This window comes from Stegodyphus dumicola, chromosome X2 (assembly GCF_044657685.1).
Source record: "Stegodyphus dumicola isolate Sdum_Otavi_A_Nest chromosome X2, ASM4465768v1".
Classification (NCBI taxonomy): domain Eukaryota; kingdom Metazoa; phylum Arthropoda; class Arachnida; order Araneae; family Eresidae; genus Stegodyphus; species Stegodyphus dumicola.
This window is the reverse complement of record NC_140781.1, coordinates 65,884,491-65,907,317: the sequence shown is the minus strand read 5'-3', so window position 1 is coordinate 65,907,317 and position 22,827 is coordinate 65,884,491. Positions and strand designations below refer to the sequence as shown.

Here is a 22,827-nt window from a genome sequence, read left to right as displayed (position 1 = left end):
TAATTCTTTCAATAACATCGCTCCAATGCTTAGTCTCTTTTTTAATTAAATTTGGAATTCCGAATTAACAGGTTTACTCTTTCGTAATCGTTCTAAGAAATCGGATAACTCTTTCGTTGTTTGGCCAGATTCGACAAAAGTACGTCTAAAAAAAAATTACGTCTATTTTTGTCGTTTGGGAAACTGAAACTCGAAACCAAGTTTTGGTAATAGCCAGAAAAATTTTCTATTAAGGCTTGAACTTGGGATGGCAATAAGGGACTTGGGCATAATCTAGAATCATCAGGCACAGGCAAATGCGTATTTACTGCAGAAATTGTAGATTTCAATAGTATTTCCTCTGCTTTTTTCGGCAGGCTGTCATTGAAGTTAAAGGTAATTCCCAGGTGAAAACACTTTCTAGCTCTTTCTGGTTATTAGGTTCTTTTGGTAAATTCAGTGGTAGTTGAGACGTTAATGGACAATTAGTACAAGTAGCGTCAGGTTGGGTATTTTTTGGGTTAAAGGTCTGGTTTATTAAGTCTCCCTCTCGCCTTCTTGTTCTTCATTACATTCTAATACTAAGACAGTTTTTTTTTTTTTTTTTTTTTCCTGTTTTTCTTCCGACATCTGAGTAAAAATGAAAATAGAAAAAGTGAAAGTAAACATAAAAGTAGAAAATAACTGTTATAAGAACTATTGCGTAAAACGCTTCTTGAAAACACTCAGAAAGTCACTGTTTGAAGTATTTTACCTTACTTCTGAAAAAGTGAGTATATCTTAAACCATTGCTTGGAAAATATATGAACTATTAGATCAATTACCAAATAATTCAAGTAGGTTGTGGTACTCGTTTGTTTATTAAAGTAAATAAATTGAATTCAAAATATGCATTAAACACGTAATGAAATAACCAAGCATTTTCCTTCGGTTTCCCGTATAGCTAAAAATCGGAAAATGGGCAATTTTAATTTCAGAATACCTTGTACCTTATCTCACTTCAAATCTCAAATAAGTATATTTTAAATTCAGTGGTACTTCGTAAGTATGTCAATCCTTTGTTCTCGAAAAATAATAATTTTTAGTTTAATAAACAAATGGTTCATGTTGTAGGATTCTCCACCATGTATTTCTAAGTTACAGTTGAAAGTGAAGAATCTTAAGAACTAGTAAGCGAATAATCGCTTGAGTTCGTGGAATAGAAAACAAGAACTAAGAAGGGTGAAATAACCCTTTATTATTCCAACTAAAGTTTAACAAAACTCCGTTTTGGAGTTGTACAATAAAGCCGACACTTGGGCTAGAACTTAAAAGACTAAGAATTAAACTAAACTAATCTTAACTAAAGTGATATAGCAGAAGCTATCAAAATTCTAACAGAGTTGTCCCCTTAACGCTAATTGACTGCGAAGCTATCAAGGGCCTAAAGTACGGCCGAGCGTAATAATAGCTTACGAGAGAGAGTAGCCTAAAAAGGCGGAGAATTTCAGCCAGAATATCTGGTATCTCTCTCATTAAGACAATAGAACTTCACGGTTAAATACCGCTCTTCCTCATTAGCATTCAGACGTGATTCTAAAACTACGTTCGGCCGGAAGAGGTAAGTTGAAATTAAGAAGCGATAGGAAAGGAAGTTTAACTAAAAATTTAACTGTTAATAAAATTAAAATAATCCTTACAATGTAAAAAAAAAAAAAAAAAAAAAAAAAAAAAAAAAAAAAAAAAAAATCCGTGTAATTATGCTCAAATCGTCACTTTTCTGAATTAAAAAGCTAACCCAAGTTTAACATAACATGTAACTGCCCTTACCTTTCGTATGTAGAATAAATATAACATCAAGCAATCACCAAAAAATCACAGAAAAGATAAATGTTGCACAAATTACTACGATTGCAACAGCAGACACAAAATAAGGACTAAGCAATTTGTGGAACTCGTCTACGGCTCCCCCCTGTACCCTTGCATACGCATCGGCATCACGTATTTTCGTTCACATATACTTACAAGATCAGCTCAACTTATGTCAAAAACTGCAAAAGCATTAATCGATAAAATCAAAGCAATATACATAGTATAGATCTTATGCATGAACTGCAGTTTTGCGAACTTTTAGAGGAAATATAGCATCGCCTTTGAAACTCTAAGCTATATCGTTGTCAACAACATAGCGGTGTGCAGAAAAGAATTTTGGATATATCCCTAGATATCAGTCCTAGAGCATTTTTTGTGCTCTTTTTTAATCACAATTTGAACCTTGTCGTAAACTACGCTGAGAACAACAATTTATTCAGTGCAAACTTATTAGATATGTATATTACTTCGTTTTGAATTTTAAAATAATAAGTAGTGTTCAGCAATATATTTATTATCCAGTGCGTTTAGTATATTATTTCGCTTCGCTTGCAGTGTTACTTTTTTATAACATGTTGCTGTTGACTAATGCTCACTTGTCTGACCTATAGTCAGCCCAAGCCCACGAAATTCCTGGTGGCAAGGAGCACAAGATACACCTGTCGTGGCAACATCCTTCATCACCTTACACTGATTTAGCTCAGTTTCGCCCGCAATTTTGATGGAGAACGCCCTGGAGAGGACGCCCCTCCCACCCTTCTTCTTCTACCACCAACCTTTCGAGAGGACTTTCACCTCGCATATTTAGAGTGCCCCCATGCCGCACGGACATTATACATTTACAAACATCCATGTCTTCTCCCAGATTCGAACCCGAGCCCTTCGACACGGCAGTCAGCAACTCTAACCATTATACTGGATTTGCGGCTTTTAATAACGCAAATGTTATAGATGTTTGTAGGGTTTATATTTATTTTAACTAACATTTATTTTAAGTTTAAACTATCTTTCCTGTCAAGCCTTACTTTCCCCTGGAATTGCCAATGCCAGAGTATGTAAATTTTAGTAGAACGCGCAAGGATTCAAATTGTCAGCGGAAGTAATCTGAGTTAAATAGAAGGGAAACGAGTTCGAAAGTGTGCTCTCTTGCTTCACGAGCGTGGAGGTGGCTAGTTAGAAATTGAAGAACCACGCGTTTCGGCCTGTGTGCTTGCCTCGGCAGATTGTTAATCTTTCAACGTAATATTCAGAAGTTTGCTGAAATATCAGCGGTATTTTAGAACGCGGTGAGGTTAGTTACGTTTAGAGAGCCTCGTAGTTAGTCACTTGTTACTATTCTTTTCTTAGTTTCTTATTTTTATTTTACCGCCGGGTCGGCGTAGTTTGTGAGCGTCAAGAGCACGCATTTGTAATTTCTAAAGTTGAATAAAAAGGGATTTAAACCCTTCTCAAGACTTTGTCTACTTTCCAGTTCTCAGCAGTCACCACTATTGTTGCGTGCAGGTTGGAAGCGCGCAACATTACATGTTCAATAAATATGTTTAAGTGTGGGTTTTAACAAAGCACAAAATTTTTGCATATTTAGACAAAAGTTAAACTTTATTTTTTTATTTTTTGTTTTTGGTTTTTTAATTAACTTTTTTTTAATATCGTTACTACATAAAGGCGCTTGCTAGACATTTGCACGACGGCGCCGATTAGGCTTGGAGTGGGCCTGGAGCAGGGTTGCCTGAAGAACGGTTATGCCAAATATAATTGCTAAATCTGGCACGTTGTGAAAATTTGAAGATTTCCACTAAGGTGGTTGTGATAATACGTATAGATCGTATTTGTTACCCATTGCTTTTTTAACTCCTGAACATTTATTTGCTAGCTGTTTAAAAAATATTAGTTTTTATTAGCTAAATATAGGTTTCCATTTCAATAATTTCCTATTTTCGAAAGCTTTCTCAATCCTAACCTACCATATACGCGAAGGACGACTAAGTTATAGGCAGGGGCCTTCTACGTGCTTAAGGATAATTTGTTTCTTTCATGACATGTTGTATATTTCTCTTCTTCAAACACATAAAACAAAAAGAAAATTACAGAAATTTTTTGTGATATACATAAACATTTTTTTTATTACGAACACGTTAGAAATAACAGTTCTCACTGTAAAGTAATTTTACAGAAATACGATCCATACGTATTATCCATCACAAATACGATCCATACGTATTATCGCAGCCACCTTAGTGGTAACAGTTAAATATAGTTCTCACTGTAAAGTAAAAATTTATTAAAAATTTTTTGGAACACTACTTTTATTGCTTTTATTTAAACATATAAATACTACTTTCAATAAATGAAATTTCGATGAATTAATTTCATATTTCAATGAATGAAGAAATGAATTTTAATGAATGAGTCAAATTTCAACAAATGAACGAAATTTCAATAAATGAAGTTTAAATTTAATGAAAGCATTTAAACATTGTTTCTATTTATTTAAAGTTCTTTGAAATGGACAAGCAATCAATAACAGTTCAGTTCTCACTGTAAAGTAGAAATTTATTTTATTAAAAACAATAAAACTAAGAAAAGGAGTCTTAAAAATTATGTTATAACTTAAAAATTATGACAAAGAAAATTAAATCGAAACATAAATGCGCAGTTAAAAATGAAAATTCACTATGAGTTTCTTTTCTGTCCTAGCACGAAACCAGTACTAAAAGAGATTTTCCATTCGCGCTGCAGAATCACCTCCATCATCAGTTATTGCTTCTTCATGGTTTTCCCTTCCTGCTGAATTCGATCAATATAAGCTACGCGAACATGTGACGTAATCGTCTTAAGTTCCATTTCTTTGCGGATGCATGCGCTAGAAAAGCTTCTTTTAGATGCGGGGTTTTTTTTTTTTTGTTTTTTTGTTTTTGTTTTTTTTGTAACTTTACACGTTTTAGAGGTAGATGCGTTGACATTATAATTCTGCGTTAATTTTCTTATGAACAGCTTCAAGCAAACGTGTAATTTGTATAATTCCTTTCACTTGCCCTTCGAATAGTCAAATGATAAAAAGGTACACAAATCCTCAAGCAGTAATATTACATCACTGATATCCCCCCAAAGGGAAAAAAAAAAAAAAAAAAAAAAAAAAAAAACTAGAGCTCCTTTTCCTTAAGATTATGTTTATTCAATAAAAAATCAGAAATGGCTCTTCTTTAGCTACGGAGATTTGTCTCTTGTGTGGGCCCACTGCGGCCGAGTAGTAAAATCACTGAACACTAGTGCTTCGACCCGGGCTCGAAACCAGCCGATGGGATGGCTGCATGGAAGTTTTCATGGTTCTAACCCGTGTGAAACGTGGATACGAGCTAGTCCTAAGAAGGTCTTCCACAGCAGTCCTTAGCCTTCGAGTTGCTTTGCCTTAATCAATTAATCTACTATGATTCTGTCTCATATATTATTCAAATCAGTTGCAGGATCGTGTATGGTATCATCAACTTAAATGCCACTCCGTGTGTTTCTTTACATGTACTTTCAGAATTAAGTAATTTGACAGCCAGATTTTCTTTGAATAATTATAACTGTTAATATTAAAAATAAACAGGCAGAAAGGAGGACATAACAGATATTCTTCTGTAAAAGAATACCCCAAAATAAAATTTTTACTAATCTTTCTGCTCTTGAAGAAGAGAAACCTTTGTTTGACCACCCTCAAAATCGATTCAAAATTTACGCAAAAATAAGGCTGCTTTCTGCCTAATTTCAAACTTTACTTTGATGTGTTTCTTTTCGAATTTCAAATTAAGATGACTTACGTTTCTTGCAGTATTCATAAATAAAAAATAAAAAATAAAAAAAAACTCAAACACGTAGAAAGAAAGACCATTGCATGTAGAAAGAAATACGTGACACTACCGTGTGCACTGGCCATAAGTGATTTCAAAAACTGTGGATATTATTAGCTTAATTTCCCGTCCTTCGAATATTCTCCTATATTAAGAAAAACTCTTTAAAACGGAATAAACTATAAAACTTGGAGAAATATGGAACCAATCGACCACTCGAATGGCATGGGAAAATTTTGTAGTAATAATTTATTTGTAATTTAATTTTGTAATTAATTATAATAATATTATTTTGTAATTATAATTTGTATACGCAGATCATTATATCTTTAAATTCTCTTTAGCATCTGAATTTCATTAAAGAACTTGCCAGCAACGAACTCGCTTTCAAAAGATTCCTGATCAAGACTGCACACCTGATAGAGAAAAAAAAAAAAAAAAAAAAAAAAGAGCATCATGACAAAATTAGCAACACAGGGCACAGAACTATGTGAAAGCTCACACTGATAATTCTTATATGTTCAGAGATGTAAACTACAGAAACATGCTCCCCTGATTCTGATAACGTATTTTTTTCCTTACCCTACTATTAAAAAAAATATGAGACAGATATTAACAAACTAATTAATTGTAAGAAAAAAATTAATACTCTGTGTATAATATTCATACATATTTTAGTATTTGCCTAAAAGTAAATAACACTGGTTAATGGAGCGTGAAAACTGATGGAAAATCTAACAGCCCTGTACAAACCCATTTAGTTCAGTTTTTTACTATTACCCTATTCTAATGTTTTTGTTTCATTCAGTGTACCAGATATTAAGATCTCATTGTCTGGGATGCACATGATGGGTTACTGAAAAGGAGGTGGTTCTGTAGCGTGGAACAACACAGCTTTAAATCGGAAAAGAACGCTAGTAAGTGGTAACAATACTTCGTGATTTATTATAACGGACTGGTATTTGCCTTACTTTTTACCTTCTACCTCTATTATACTTTACAATGAGACTAAGGTTTGTAAATATTTACTTAAAGGTCGAAAACCTTTTTTTTTTTTTTTTTTTTTTTTTTTTTTACTGTGTAAGACTATGTTAAAACATTAATACAACTATCCTGAATTGCTTCTAAGACTATTCTGTTACTGCTAGCTTTAAATATATATTTCTAGAGGAATTTATACTTATTCTGATTAAATTTTTGCATTTATCTGATACTGCTTCATTCTTCTTTCTTCACTACATTTGTACGTTGAGAGCTATTAGGAATGTCTTATACCCTTTTATTTCTTATTCAAAGATTGCAGAAGTTTTAGCAAGAAAATGAAGAGAACTCTAATAAATGTTTTCCGTCATTAACTTTCAGGGTCGTCGAAAGCACTTCAGTTCTAAACAATAAAGCATAATAACCAGAAGAAAACTTTTATTCAAAGACATTTCCAGAGCCATTTTCACTAAATCTGATTAGATTAAATGTAGAAAGATATGCCTGAACGGATAATTTACTTATTTTTTTACATTTCTTTGAAGTCATTTCGTATAGCCGAGAAAAGCTACGTTACACGTCGTAAGAAGTATGCAAATCGTTGTCATGCATGAGTACAGATAAATTGGTCAATTGTACACGTTGATGTTAAAAGAAAGCTAAGTCAAAAACTAGGCGCAAACATTTTATTCCTTTTTATCAAGGTCCATAGATCGATGCGATTAGATAAAGGGAATTGTCAGCCCAGGAGCTTTAGTAATTTGATGGCGTAATGCTATTAACTGACATCGTCAACCATGAATTATTAGATGCCTAAACTCTGTAAAATGCAATGAGAAATTTACCTTATAATACTGGATCTCTCTTATCATAATTGAATCTCTAGTGACAGGTGCATAATATTGTTAGTACATACACTTCCTTTTATTTCTGCTTTTGTGTTAACTGTGATTATCTGGTGTGTTAAATAACAACATTAATTTCAATTCAAAGTATGGTAACGAATTACACTCTATTTCCAGGTGTTTTTTTTTTTTTTTTACAAACATTTCCAAAATATCTACAAGAAGTGTAGTTCTGTAACTCATTTGATGCAGCAGGTTACTTGCATACAGAAATGTCCCTGATGTAATGTTCGGAGAGGAAGAAACCTTATGTAGTGATACTGATCATAAATAAAACCTTCGGAAAAATACCTTCGGAAGGTAAACGTCTATTCTCTTGTAAAACTCTATACATACTTTAACGTGATCATCTGGCTGCTAGCTTATGGGAATGATGCCTCAGAAGAATATTCGTCCAGCTTGTAGAAGTATCAAAAGTTTTAATGAACTTTTGTTAATAACTCTTAAAAGTAAAACCATGTTTTGGTCTCAGTCGATGCAAAATTTCGCCTCATTGTTAATAGAAATTTGATTAATTATAAGGAAAAGGGTGTTTTAACATTGTACCTTGTGGCCATATTCCGACATTTATGATAAAAAATTATGATGTAATAATATTATGTAATTATATTTATATATGTAATAAATTTTTGCAATTAAATTGAATGATGGCTAATATCGACTTTTGTTTTTCATCTACAGAAAAATCATTAAATGGCGCCAAAGTGGTTGCGTTAATAAAATAAAAATTTTCTGAGCTTCAAGGACTTTTGAGGAATTTTTTTTCTGACCTTGATTGGCTTTTAGAAAAAGCACTTACCATAGAAACAAATGCGCTATTAACTTTTTAATCTAAACTATACTTTTACAGAAGCTTCGACTGTAGAAAAACGAAATGCTTGTGTGCAAAACTTTTATAAATTTCTATTAACACTCAGCCACTGGTGTGCCAGACTTTCATAAGGATGACTGTGAAATGAAATTCGCTATTTTTTCGTACAGTAATGAAAAAAAAAATACATAACTTTGTTAATGCTTTTTTACCAATTATAGTATACTATTTGAAAAACTGTGCATGTTTTCTTTTAAATATATTTTTCCCTCAACTCAAAAAAGACATTTTGCAACCCGAAAAAGAACAAAGCCTACAAAATAAATGACTGAGAAAAACACTGCCTTCACCCTAAAAACAAAAATAACAATCACCAATATACCTTAACCAATGGTTACCAGGAATAAGAAACCAAATTGTTTTACTGCTGTTATTCCCGTTTGCAAATATTTATTTATCCATGTCACACATTTTAAATAATTCTTGCTAGTTTCGTAATATTTAGCTTAATTCTCAACCTTTTCCTGACTGCTAACAAGGAAGAGTAATTTTTTTTTTTTTTTTAAAGCATGAGAAGTGGTTTTATATGAAACACCTCAAATCAATAATGAAGTGAAATTTACAGTTAATTTTATTCTATGTGAACCCCTGGCCATCCAAAATGCAACACCATGAAGGAAGCATCGAAACAGCGTTAAACGTGCATCACTGTATACAGCGATGGAATATATAAATGATTACGATTTCAGCGCACGCGCACATCATGGAGAAACTGCAGCGCTTCTTAGAATCCTAATATAAAAGGAGGAAAGATTGCCGTTTTGAATAATGTGAATTCTTCTCTCATGAGATTTTTTGTGAGTGCAGCTTCTGTATGCCCCGTAGAAAAACACAAGCATCAATCGAGAACGTTTCTGAGTGGGCCGGGGCAGAAGCATTGCATATAGAGATATCTGATATAACGAAATATCCTTCCGGTAAATCGGTCATCGTGCCCGATATAGCCAAGCAACAATCATGCGAATGTGGAATTGGTCGGTGCAAGAGGGAACGACTTACGGACAGGAGCAACTGGAATAGTCTCGTCGCACAACTCCATGGGAAGACAGGCATATTAAGGAAATGACATTGACGGAGCACTCTGACATATCTGCAATCATATTACAACGAATGCAGTCTATAACACAACAGCCGGTGCCTGCACCAACAATTCAGCGTCGTTTACCATACAAATGGACTGTCCTTAGCTTAGCTTTAACTTTAAACCACAGGCGTTTGCTTCTCCATTGGTGTATTGAATGGCGGAGATGGACATCCGCATGGCATGGCATCGTGTTTTCCGACGAATCACACTTCTGCCTGCAGTACTACGATGGTCGGATTAGAGTTTGAGGACATCGTGGAGAGAAGCTACTTGACAATTGTGTAATGCATCGTCATGCTGATTCTGCACCCGGTGCTATGGTGTGGGGATTTACTAGACTCCACTCCCGCACCCCCTAGTACGCATTATCGGTACACTTAACATCCAATGCTATACCTCTGAGGTTTAGCAACCTGTTCTCCTTCCTTACCATCAGGGCTTGTCTGTGGCTACATTTTAACAAGACAATATGCGACCACACGTTACACTCAATGTTTAAGCATTCTTCTTAGCCAGCCATATTGCATTGTTACCCTGGTCTGCCCGTTCTTCAGATCTATTGCCCATCGAATTCGTCTGGTCAATGGCTGGAGAACGCGTAACCCGGCATGCCGCACCCGCGGGTACACCGGATGAAATCTGGCTATTTGTGGAGGCAGAATGGGCTGCCGTTCCTCAGCAACACATTCAAAGCCTCTTTCACACTGTGCCGCGGAGGCAGCGCTCATTACCGATTTTCTCGTCTCCCTCACCTCAAGTCTGTGTTTCATGACGATTAACATTGATACTACGTGGAATCTCTGAAATAAATTTGGCTTTGATATCTCATGTTGCATTTCGGATGGCCAGTAGTGTATATAGAATATGTCCTTTTTTACATGAAAAGTACAATGAAATCGGATACAATTGATTTTCAGCTACCCTAATGAAAAATAAAATTGCTTTTATCTTCTTAAATCGTTCCAAAAGTGCTTGTAGGACTAAAGTCTGGTTGCTGTGTTGACCAAATCCTTTTCCGAGGTGGCGGATCTTCAACACTGGTTTGGTTGGTGGGTTTATTTAACTATAGCAAAGCTCACAATGGTTATCTGCCTAAGCGAAGGGATACCTTAGTGGAGTATTTTTTGAGGGAAACGTTTTTGAAGGAACACGTTATACATGGGGAAAAATCCCAAAAACGCCCATCCAGTCATCCCTGTGGCCAAAGTTTCCAGCAGGGGCTTATAAATAAGTGTCAGATATTGTATGCAAACATAATTTTTATTACGTCTAATAAGAATATCTGTTTTTTTTATTGTGTCTAAAAGAAATCTTTTTAAATTACAGTAAATAGATTTTCTGAGTTGTCATGAAAAGCAAAGTAAAATAAATAAAAAGAATCACAAAGTATACAAAAATGTCTCAACTAAAATCTCCAGCAAACAAGAACTCTCTGCCTAAGGAGAAGCTTAAGGGAAGGGATATCTTCGGGGAGGACTTTCTAAGAGAAACTGGTTCATATGCATGTTATACATGAGTGAAACCTGGAAAATGCTCTTGCAGCAAGCCCGGTCGAACTACCAGCATTCAGTGACTTCCTTTCTGCTGCCTGGACAGCGGCTCTCCGAGAGAGGCTGAAATTAGGCATTGTCACTCATTAAAAGAAATGCATTATTCATTACACCAGCATCTGGGCTGCATGGGCGTTTTCGTAGTTTTTGCTGATGTGTAACGTGGTACTTAGAAAATCCTGCATAAGCATCTCTTCCCTTTCTTGATTAAAATTATAGTGTTACTACTTTTGGTTGAATATCATCTTCGTCTTCTTATTTCATTTATAGGAAATAAAATGAAAATAATCATAAAATAATTTATAAAATCTTAAAGTGTTACAAAATAACGCTAATCGAAAATAAATACAGTCGTCAATGCTAATTTTTTAGAAAAAGAAAATATATATCCAAAAGCGTGAGTGGAAACTTTTCTGAAAGAAGATTAACTGAGAGTAAAGTTCCAAAATCAGACATTACAACACGGTAAAGGAAATACTTGTTTATCTATATGGAGTTCTCAGCCAAGTTTTCAAAGAAATAAATTTCAGAGATCCTTTATTAAAAACGTTTATCCTTGCTGAATTCTGAAATACAAAGATTAGACTTTTTTCGCATTTTAATGTCACTTGCTCTGATTTTTCTGAATATTATTGGAGAAAATAGCTCTGAATATATTGTAAAAGAATGTATTGTGTTAAATACAGTCGCAGCACCGAAAAACGATTAAAAAACTCATGGTGTTACAGAAAATGGAAAATGTTGTAAAAAAACAAGTACTTCCTTATGAGTAATAACAATAATTACTTAAAACTGCATTGTACCTTCCTCATTTACCAACAGTGATTGAAAAACCTTTTAAAATACCAGCATTAGGAAAAATAAGAAACCATCTACAAACCTTTTTGAAGAATGACGTCTTCTGACAAAGGAAAAATTTAATTGTTCTTCATCAGTTTTTTAAAAAGTTAATTAATTTTAGCAAATTCGCTAAAAATAATGATAAACATTTTTAGCTCCCTTCTTGAATATAAGAATGTGTGTAATTAGCATATTAAATAAATAAAATATCAATATGGAAATTGTATATTAAATAACTAAAAAGCATAATTGTATATTAAATAACTAAAGTGGCCAGTAGTATACGCTTCCGGCCTTAGTAGTGGCTAATGCCTATAATGGCTGGTACTCGCCGATGAGAGAAGAAGAAAAAAAAAAAAAAAAAAAACTTATAGGGCGCAAGCTGGTAGTTTTCTCGACTTTTCTGAAAAAGATTCCCAAACTATCAATATTTATTGTAAGCTGGGAAAATTTTATTTCGAAATTCAAAACCTACTTCAGTACACTGTCTCTCGAGGTCCAAGCCTTTATTTCTATTGTCTTTGAAGAATGGTTTGTTTCGAAGTGCCCAATCGCAATAACATTTCTGACAATTTAAGGATTAGCATTTTTAGTTCTGCATATTTGAACCCTAATGCAAATTCAAAAGTATTCATGCGGGGATTATTTTTTCACGCGAGGATTATACCTTATTCCCTTGTAAATTTGCTATATTTAATCTGCTTGAGAGACTATGGTCCGCTCAATAAACCATAAGTCTTATCAAACAGATTCAATCTTTCTTTCTTGTTCATCTTAGCTTTATCTTTAAGTCTTACTTCTGTTTTACAAGTGACTCCAAAAACTGAAGATACACTTCTTGGTGCCCAAAATTTCATATTTAGTTTGGTAGATTGAAAGCAAGAGAGAAAATAAGCAAGTCTCAGGATAATGTATAAATATCTTAATATTTGGTTCTCAAAATGTGAAGAAAAATGAGATAATAATTTTCATGATATTACTTAGGAGCTCTTAGAAAATATTTAAATAAATTTAATATCAAGAAACTTGGAATAGACTAACTAGGTTAATTTATTAAGGCGAGTAATTCAAGGGGTATCTGACTATGGGGAGGGATGATTTCGTAGAACATCCTTTTAAGAAAAACTGACTTGTATCCACGTTACGCAAGGAAAAAACCATGAAAACACCCATGGAGCCGGCCCGTTTACTAGGAAGACATCTGGAATACACACGACATAAAGTATTTTAAAATACAGTAGAGTTGCGCAAACTCGGCATAATGTGGACTGAGAAACTGTCGAGTTTTACGGAATAAGGGGCGAGTTTTTCAGAGCTCCTAATATTTAACTGTAAATTATTCTAAACATTTGTAGCCCAATATTATACATGGAAAAGTACAGCATACAATTAAATTAATGTTTATTTTTTGTAATTTTTTGGTTTATTTTTTTTATATGGAAGCATGAACGTTTGTATTCAAGAGTAAAGGCCGGAAATTTCTACATAGGAATATTGTTACAATTGAATTTCTTATTAAACTTTAGCTTTAAAGTTCGGTTAAACAATTATTGAAAAATCTTAAATTCATTTAAGCCTTAAACAAATTTAGAAGTCGATAACATAGTAAGGTGTGAGACTTTTGATAAGTCCTGAAAGTAAATCTGGAGGAGCAAATCTCTTCCAAATCGTTCTTTTAACTGTTCGACGGCCTTTGGGTAATTATCCGCTGTTACCGAAAAACTCTGAATGAGAAGCCCAGCTTTCGATTTTGGCTCCACAGATTACACTAGATATTGCATCTTAACTTCATCAGGTAGAGATTTATCTTTACGAATCTTCTTAAACAGGCTGCAGAAGGACAAGTCATTCTTTGGGTCAGCTGAAAATTTCTTCAGCTCAGTTTTCAATAATTTAAATTTTCTTTTTTTTCTTTTTCTTTTTTTTTTTTTTTTTTCATTTCTAGCTTAAACTTCTTGCAGTCGCTTTTCCAGTTTAGCACAAATTTCTAAATGCCTGTCTCTGTAGGTTTCGGCTTTTTCAAAGTCATCACTTAACAGTTTCCTATCTTCTTCAGTCTTCAGTAAACTTTAAGAAATTAATAACTGACAACTTTCAAGTCTCTAGAACTTAACAATAAGCTTCAGCTATAAATAGAAACTTCATTTAAATCTATAACTTCTTTAACTAACTCATTTTCAATTTTCTCCAGACTGAGGGCAAATGACGTTCTTAGTCTCTTCCGTTGTGCTTTTAACTTATTCACATCTCCAGTGAATGATTCGAACTTCAAAATTCTAGATTCAGAAACACCTATCACGCCAAGGGTATTTTGTATTGTATTTATGCCAATTTATATTTAAATGATAATTTTTACAAATTCTTGCATCACAACTCTAGTTAATAGAAGATGTTTCTAACACCTTGGCAAAGCTTAATCTTCAGCATGTAGCTTATTTTCCAACCTAGTTTCAGGCTGAATTATTTATAAAATTAATTACTTGAAATTTAATGAAGTAAAAATACTTTTTTAATTTATTCTTTAAAAATATTGCAAAAATGTTCACCTTTACCTCAGCATATCTTTTTACAAACCCCTCAAAAGGAAAGAAATTAACTCGGTTTCGGTGATTGATACTTCGGTGCAAATTATATGTAACATTTTTCCAAAAGCATAAAATTTATATGGATATCAATAAATTAAGGATTATTTCTCCATCTAATTTTCTTAACATGTTTATTCCAGAATTTTCTTTTCACACTGTAGCGCTTAACTTTATAAGTTTTCTATAATCATTCAATTTCTCTAGCCATGGCAACGTTGCATACCTTCTGATAAGTAGTTATATTTTTAACCACTGTATTTTAATTCCAGTTGACTATCAGTACATTATTCACTTGTTTCACAAGTGCAACTTTTATTTTATACTCAAATCTACGTAAAATAGCATTAAAACTTCAGTTATGCGGAGCTCCTGATCGATTGCTTGTTTTAGATTAAATGAAATTAAGCTTAATGTTACTGTTAATTAGCTTGTTATTAATTTAATTATACTTTTCTAATTAATTATATGTTCAGATATTTCCAAGTACTTTACTCAAACTTTTGCATCCCAATTTTCAATTTTTGGTTAAAAAAAATAAACTTTTATTTATTGAGAGGACTGATTGATTATATTAATTTGCAGTATTGTTTATCTAATTCCTTTCTTCTAGATAAATTTTAGAAAAAACTTCTTAGCAAAATAATTTAAATTTATTTACAATTTATACGTCAGTGTTCCAAATGCATAGTAATGTTGTTATAATAGATTTCATGCTAAGCTTTTTTTAAATTTAACTAAATTTAATTTCTGCAAACATTTACATGATTACTTTAATTAACTAAAAATATTTTTAGCACACTTTAACACACTTTGATATGGAATGCTTTATAATTATTTAATTTATGATATTATTAAATGAAAGATGTTTGTAATGCTAATATGTATGTTTACCAATACCTTTTATTTTCTTTGTTAGCTCTCGCATTTATTACTGTTATTCAAGTAATTAACCTGCTTCTTAGATATTTTTTACTTGTTCTTGTGATATGTAATTCTATTTATTTATTTTTATTTTCCTCTTGGCTACAATTGGCTTCGAAAAGTTAAATTGTAACCCTGTAGGCAGCAGGGGGAAGAAATTTTGATTTGCGCAGTTGGACTATAGCTCGACCCGGGGAGGGATTTTCATTAGCGCAGTTAGAGTACACCCCACTATACCATACCGTCTGGGCGGCTGCCGATAATTTAATTCGTGGTTTCGCATCTATTCAAAGTAGGTGTTATGTAAAGCTCGGGAAGACAGCACTGTAGAAAGACAACGCGCTTTCTCAATTAATTAACTGATTGACATTTTTGAAAGAAATATAAAAGTTTTAGCAGTTTATTTTTCAATATGTTCTCCCTGTACTTCGGTACAGTTTTCACATCGTTTAATGAGCAACTCTTAGCCTCTAAAAAGGTAATCCGAAGGTTTGGCTTTAAAAAGTTCCATAATTGTTCTTCATCATCATTAAATCATGAAGGTCTTAGTTCTGTTTAAAGAACAGCTAATAATCACTTGAAGCTAAGTCTGAGCTATTAGGGGAAGTCAAGCTGCTTAACTCCACATTGTGTTAAATATTTGAAAATTAGGAGTTTTAAACCTTTTATGACTCTTTGATTGACTTGTGGTGTCGGACAAAACTAACTAAAAAAAAATATGTAATCATATGAACAATCGTATAAACAATCGTATAGTGGTAATGAGTTAGTACAATAGGGCATGTTGTGAAGCCCACTGGGTAAAAACAATAATCCGAATTCAATTAAACTCTGTGTTTCTTAAAAAGCCTCCCGGCTCAAACAAATGGAATGACATGACAGACCACAGTAAATTACACACAAAAAAATTAAACAAATGAAATATAAAATATATATCATTATATTTATTAATTTCTGATCAGTTCCCTACCATAATAATGCTATGCAAAATAACACTGAATATCACAACCAATTACAGCTTACACATTAATTAAGTTAACATTCTCAAATCCTACAGTATCATAATTTTAACACTAATATTTTACTCATTTCATTTTTGACATAAAATGTTAACCATAGTAATTTCCTATAAGAATAAAGAAATTTGCAGTGTAACGATTAATTAATTTTTTAAGCAAATTTAACCCCACGATATCATATTCTAATTTCAGAAAATATTAAACTGAGAACTCCAGCCTGGTTATTGAGAATAATCATTAAGGTAATTCAAAATAAATAATAAAAAAAAAAAAATACAATATCATCACTCACTGATTCTTCCGCACCATATAGTCCTTCTAGACACAGGGAAAAGTCTCTTTCTTTTCGTGAATTCATCTCTTAGATTTCTTAGGAACATTGCAATCCTTCTACTCACATAGAAAAGTCTCTTTCCTTTTCGTGAGTTCATCTCTTTGCGGAAGGTAGTCAATGACCTCGGAAGAACCGTTGTCGAAACCCGCACCGCGCTGGATACTCCTCATGGATTTTAAAATGATTCACCTCCAACGCTGCCTTCATAACAGCAGACAGTTCTCAAAGAATAAAGAAGAAGATGCCAGAAGTAATCAATGCTAAAAGTTATCGATAAAGTACTCTTGGAAATTAGCCCTTTATTTTAAATCTTTCTAGAAGAAAATGTTCTTCTAGTAGCTTAGTCGATACAATCCCGACCCGTTTTGGACCGAAGCCAGCCGCAGGGCGAAAGCCCCACGCACTCTTACGAGACTTAAAAAATGTTGCAACTCAAATCATTCCATATGGGACTCCGCTCCGAAATCTGAATCAACAGCCGGCGTTCGCGAGAGCAAGACCCGCAAGGGGTCAAGCCCCCACACTCTTTTTCTCCTTTTCCTTTTAGCTCAAAAAATCAGAGTCCGAAAGTATATAACAAGGTGCAAGCCTCCCCAAGAAATCTCGGTTTCTCCGCCTCTGTAAGTTCATAGGCCTACAAAAAATCATAAAATTAAATCTTAGCAATTCCAGAATTTGACTTTATCTTTAACTGAGAAATTCCACCCCCACGACGAATCAAAAACAAGAAAATCTGACAATGAAGCCAACATCTGTACTCAGAAAAAAAGTGAGAACTAAAGTGGACCCCCCAACTAACAAGCGGAAACAAAGCTTTACGAGAATCGAATTACCTAAACTCATTGAAAAAAACTTTGCAAATACAACAAAGCGAAAGGAAGACAATTTTTTTGTTACAAACGCCATTAGTAAAAAGGCCACCAGCGAAGCAAACGACAACAACGTAACTGCTCTCACTGTTAGTAAAAAGGCCATAAACCAATAAACCAGGTGGCTCTTGCAACCATTTCCTGTCTTTGTCACACTACAGTCTCAAGAACTACCAGCTAAATAATGCCTTTAACAATTTAAGAAAAGTCTTTTTACCAGATTAAAATACACACGAGTACAAATAAAAAATACTAGAATAATGATAACTTAAAACACATATTAATATGATTAAAATTCGCGATATAACAATTGCTTCTGAAGAGCACTGACACGTTGCTAGTTTTGAATTGCTGAAAGAAGTCAGGTAACTATTGACTGATCTTGCAGAGACTTTGCTCATGTGAAGTGTTCATGCACAATGCGCAAAACAGTCTTAAATAGATCCAGTCTTGCAACTGTCACACTGACTTTTAATCTCCTACCACTCAATATTTCATTCAAGACAAGCGTAATATTTTCTGATGTCAATGCTACCAATGATCGACGTTCACAAAAATAATTTCTACGGATTCTCCACAAATGCGAAATTTTTTTCCCCGCTCTGTCAGAGGAGAATAGGAAGGAGACGAATCATGTACACTACACAAATGACCCAAACGTTGTTTCATTTATTTATGCTTTGTCTTTTCTTTGTTTTATTTCTAATCAAAAATTTAATCGTAGAGCAATACGCAATGTTAAACGTTTTAAAACAAATTAAGGCATTACTTTTTTTCCCAACTTGGCCAGACTTACATAGGGACGTATGGTGAACCTCTCTGCCTCAGGTGAAAAAATATGTAGGCACGGTTCTGCTTACTTCTGTTACTTACGTTCCAGCTCGCTGTAGCCTTTTCTACTGCTGGTGCGTTCGATCTTTCGAAATCCAGGCCTTTTGTTCACCCGTCTTTTCCTTCGTTCCTCCGATGTCCCTCTTGGGAACTACGATCAAAATTCATTCATGTGGAGGTGCCCATAAAACTTTGCAGAGTTACTGAGCCTCAATTAGTGTCAGATATTGTGATGTTAATATTACTATGCATTCTTATTAGAATGTGAGTTTTTTTTTTAAGAAATAATATTGTGATAGTTAACAGGAGTTTATCCATGACTGTTTCTCGTTTGTTGTGTTTTTACCGTTTCCGCATTCTTCGGAAATTAAATTGTTCGCATACTTTTTCCCTCTCGATTTTCGGATGATAAAATTAAGTTATGGAAATAATGTGCGAGAAATTACGGTATTCAAGATCGAATGAACATACCTTAACTATATTTAAAACTTTACAAAATGTATTAAAATAATTTTATTTCTATTTTCATTGTAACTATAAGCGGGATAAAATATTAGTTTTACTTCGTACCCATTCGGAGTTTTAAAAATAGTGTACAGGAGGTATCATACATGTTACTGTGAAAGATTTTTAACGCAACTATTCTACAGTTACAGGAAGATAGTGACTTATTTAAACAAGGTGTTAGAACTACATGTACTGAGAATTTTACTGAAAAACGAAAACGAAAAAAGGAATGGGTAGTAGCGTATTCGTAAGTATACTTGTAGAGACATTAGGTTATTTGGAAGCAGGAGAGATGAAAAATGAGCAATGCCCTCGCCGGGACTCGAACCACGGACCTCTCGAATACGTGACGAGCGTGCGAACCACGAAGGCATGCTAAGAAAGCGGAAGAAATACCTTAAATACCTCCTTTTTAAAGGGCGACTTTAGTTTTAAGGGACCAAATCGCCAAATTCTGGTGGTGAAGAATCATCATTCACCACCTTTTAGTTCCGGCGCCACTGTAGAGACATTACGTATTTCGGAAGCAAGAGAGATCAAAAGTGTGTAGTGGCCTCGACGGGACTCAAACCACGGACCTCTCGAATACGCGTCGAGCGTGCTGACCATTACACCCGAAGGCATGCTAAGAAGGCGGGAGAAATGCCTTATATACTTACATTTTTAATTATAGTCTATTTTTGTACAAAAATATAAACAGAAATAAATATTGGTTTAAACAAATATGACAAACTAAATTAAGTGTAGCAATAATAAAACTGATAGTTAGCAACAATTACCCATTGACTTATATTTTCGTCTTTTGAAATAAACCCTTTAATATTTAGTTTTATGAAACTGCTTAAGACTTGCATCAACGAAATTAACAGAAAATAAATTTAATATATTTTCCCTTTTGATCTGTCTTTGCCTGAATGATTTGAAATCAGTTCTTCTGAGCATTACATCTATGAATAATGAGATACGTGCAAACTGAAGAAACGTAAAAATTCGATGTAAAATTATATGCCGTGCATATTGCTTATATGCTGTAAATTTGATATTAGGTTATCAGGATCAATGTTCCTTCTTACCTTCTTCGGGAACATGCAAGGACCTGACTCTGAACAGAGAGCTTACTAAAGCTATGTTCACTAATTGTGGGAAGTAGACAGGATACACAAGAAGGGTATACAAAACCCTTTATTTTCTCTATTTACAATAACTTCCGTACTTCGGAATACACAGACCCGCTACTTGGGGTCTAACGTAAAATATAAAAATAGAACTAAACTCTAATTTAACTTTAAAATAATAAACGTGGAAGATTGGCCTTATATTAACAGGAAGCCGTATGTAGTACAGAGAACTGTGAACACTACAATACGTTTAAAATTTATCAAGAGGATTAAAACCTCTGGCCTGGAAGGCAACCAACTGCGTAACTTCTAAGGTAAGCGGCCTGCTTCGACTCACTGCTTCCTCTCTCTCGCTTGGCAAAAAATCACAACTTAAATACTTGGCGTTCGCCAGACAAACTTTGCATAAAAACCTTAACGCTTATAATTCTGGCCGGAAGTAGAAAATAAGAAGTGATAGTAAAGATTTAAAATAAAATAAACGTTAGTAAAACTTAAGATCCTTACATACTTCCCGCCAGAGTTAATTAGTTTGAAACTGAGGTCTAAAACGACCTTGTTGAAAACTTTTAGCTCTAGAATCTAACGCGAGGCCAATCTTTTACAAATATTTTTCGCTAGAAACTAGAAATTTAAAAGAAAGAAATTTGTTTTTACAATAGCAGCTCCCAGGATACACAATTTTTTTTCATCTGTACTGCATCCAAACAGGAGCTCTTATTCAAATCTGGTTCCTTCCAGAGATCTGAAAGGAAAACTAGTTTAATGAAATGTTACACAATGAAATGGCAAGTAACATGTATAATTATATTTCTCTTAACATTCTTATTTCATTCATGACTATTTTAATTATCTCTCTCCGTGCTCTCTGACATGTGTTGTAAAAGAACACCAAACACGAATGTGTTTCTGTCTACGTGTTCCACACTTCCTCCTACAATCAAAACACTAACGTGTTAAAATTCAACATAACAAGATCTCGTAACACACCCTAATTTCAACTCTAAACCCTGAGGTACTATTCTGAAAGTATCTAACTCTGAAGTGTAGCGTCAGAGAGCCTAACTACATCATTCAACCTTTAACACATATTCACCATGATTTAGTCTTTTTACAGTCACACGAATAAAAAAAATTTTAACATTCACTTTTACCATATCACGGTATTTCTTAACATTTAAAATAACAGTTCACATTGTATATAAGAACATATCAACATGCGGTTAATTTTACACATTTGAAAACATACATTAGTAGTACATTGTTAACTTCTATTCTTTTCAAAGCAAGTGCCAATTCTTTCTACATTGAAATACTACATTTCAAAAAGTCTTTCAGACTAAAACTTCTTCCTTGCTAGAATGTTTTAAATAAAATTTATACAATAACTTTTTACAATATTTAAGTCTTTACACAACGCTATTATACATCAACTTTAGTTTTACGCGCGAGTAATTGAAAAACATAATACCAAAATCGGTAACAACTCATTTCTCGCCCTTTTGGCGATAAAGGTAGACCTCGCATGAGGTAAAACTTCTTGAAATCTGCCACTTGCAGTAAGAATGAAAGATTAACTTAAGTTTGCAAAGTAACATAAAATTTTACTTATCTTTGTGATATTCGGACATCCTTTTCTGGGCCCAGTCCTTAAAGGTATTGCAGATAGTTGTTTGATTTATCCTCCTTCTTGTACGGGCTCGCCCTTCAGTGCCTTCCTCTGGAAGCTTCCTTTTTTCACCAGTTCGGTCATCCTTGAATACCTTCTTTTTCTCCTCTGCTTGTGGTCTTGGCCGTTTGATGGCAGCTGGTTCTTGGCGGAACCGGGAAACGTCTTTCGTGTTCCTGCTTGGACCTCGTTGCTGGCCGTTCAAATTTTCCTTGTAACTTTTCCTCCGCCGCTGATGGCCCTTCCGCAGTTCGGCGACATTTGCTGCGGAGAGTCCTGTCGGATGAGTAGATCTTCCGTTTTAGAGCCGGGTTATAGTTGCCGTCATTTCTCCTGGTTCTCTTCCCATACGTCGTCCTTCTCCCTTCTTCATTCTGGGGGTGTTCGTGAACTCTCTTTTCTGGACGGTGGAACGGCTTCTTTTTCTTGCTACCTTCAATTTTTCCGCGGGGAAATTTTCTTTTCACTTGCTCCTGCCTCTTAATGGCTTGCCCTTGTACTTGTCGTTTTTCCACCTCTGGAGCTTGTGCCTGCGGTGTCTGCCGTGCCTGCGGTGTCTGCCGTGCCGGATCCTGCAAAAGATCTGAAAATATTTTCATTTTATTACGATCAAAGTAAGGTTTGATTTGATCAATGTTTGCGGAGCAGGTTTCACCATTTCTGGCTTTTAACACTACTACAGCGTGAGTTATTTTTTCTATCACATATGGTCCTTCAAATCGTGGAAAACATTTGGCAGTCTTATCTTCTGGTGCTGAAGAAAGTGAATGCTTAATTTTTAAAACTTCATCCCCTACTTTATAAGTTACTCCCCGTCGTTTCAAGTCGTAATATAATTTTTGTTTTCTCTGTGCTACTTCAGTATTCTTCTTTGCTTCCTTAATTAGTTTTTCTATATCACCCATTTTAAATTCTGGGGCTCTTTGTTGCACATAAAATAATTTATCTAACGGCGTTATAATCTTTCTGCCTAGAAATAACTCAGCAGGAGTTTTGCCCGTTGTATCATGTTTTGCGGTCCTAAGGGCGAAAGCAAATTCATTGACATAGTTATCCCAGCTTTTATGAAAATTTTTAACA

The 22,827-nt window shown here is 34.1% G+C and overlaps 1 long non-coding RNA gene across 1 annotated transcript in view; it reads right to left on the bottom strand.

Annotated features, from left to right (window-relative positions):
• The window catches only part of LOC146992769 (uncharacterized), a 108,651-nt gene extending 91,546 nt beyond the window's left edge, over positions 1-17,105 (bottom strand). The window contains exon 1 of the long non-coding RNA XR_015039181.1: positions 16,712-17,105. This is a non-coding gene — a long non-coding RNA (uncharacterized LOC146992769). The remainder of the gene's footprint in view (positions 1-16,711) is intronic.
• Between the last annotated feature and the right edge of the window lie 5,722 nt (positions 17,106-22,827).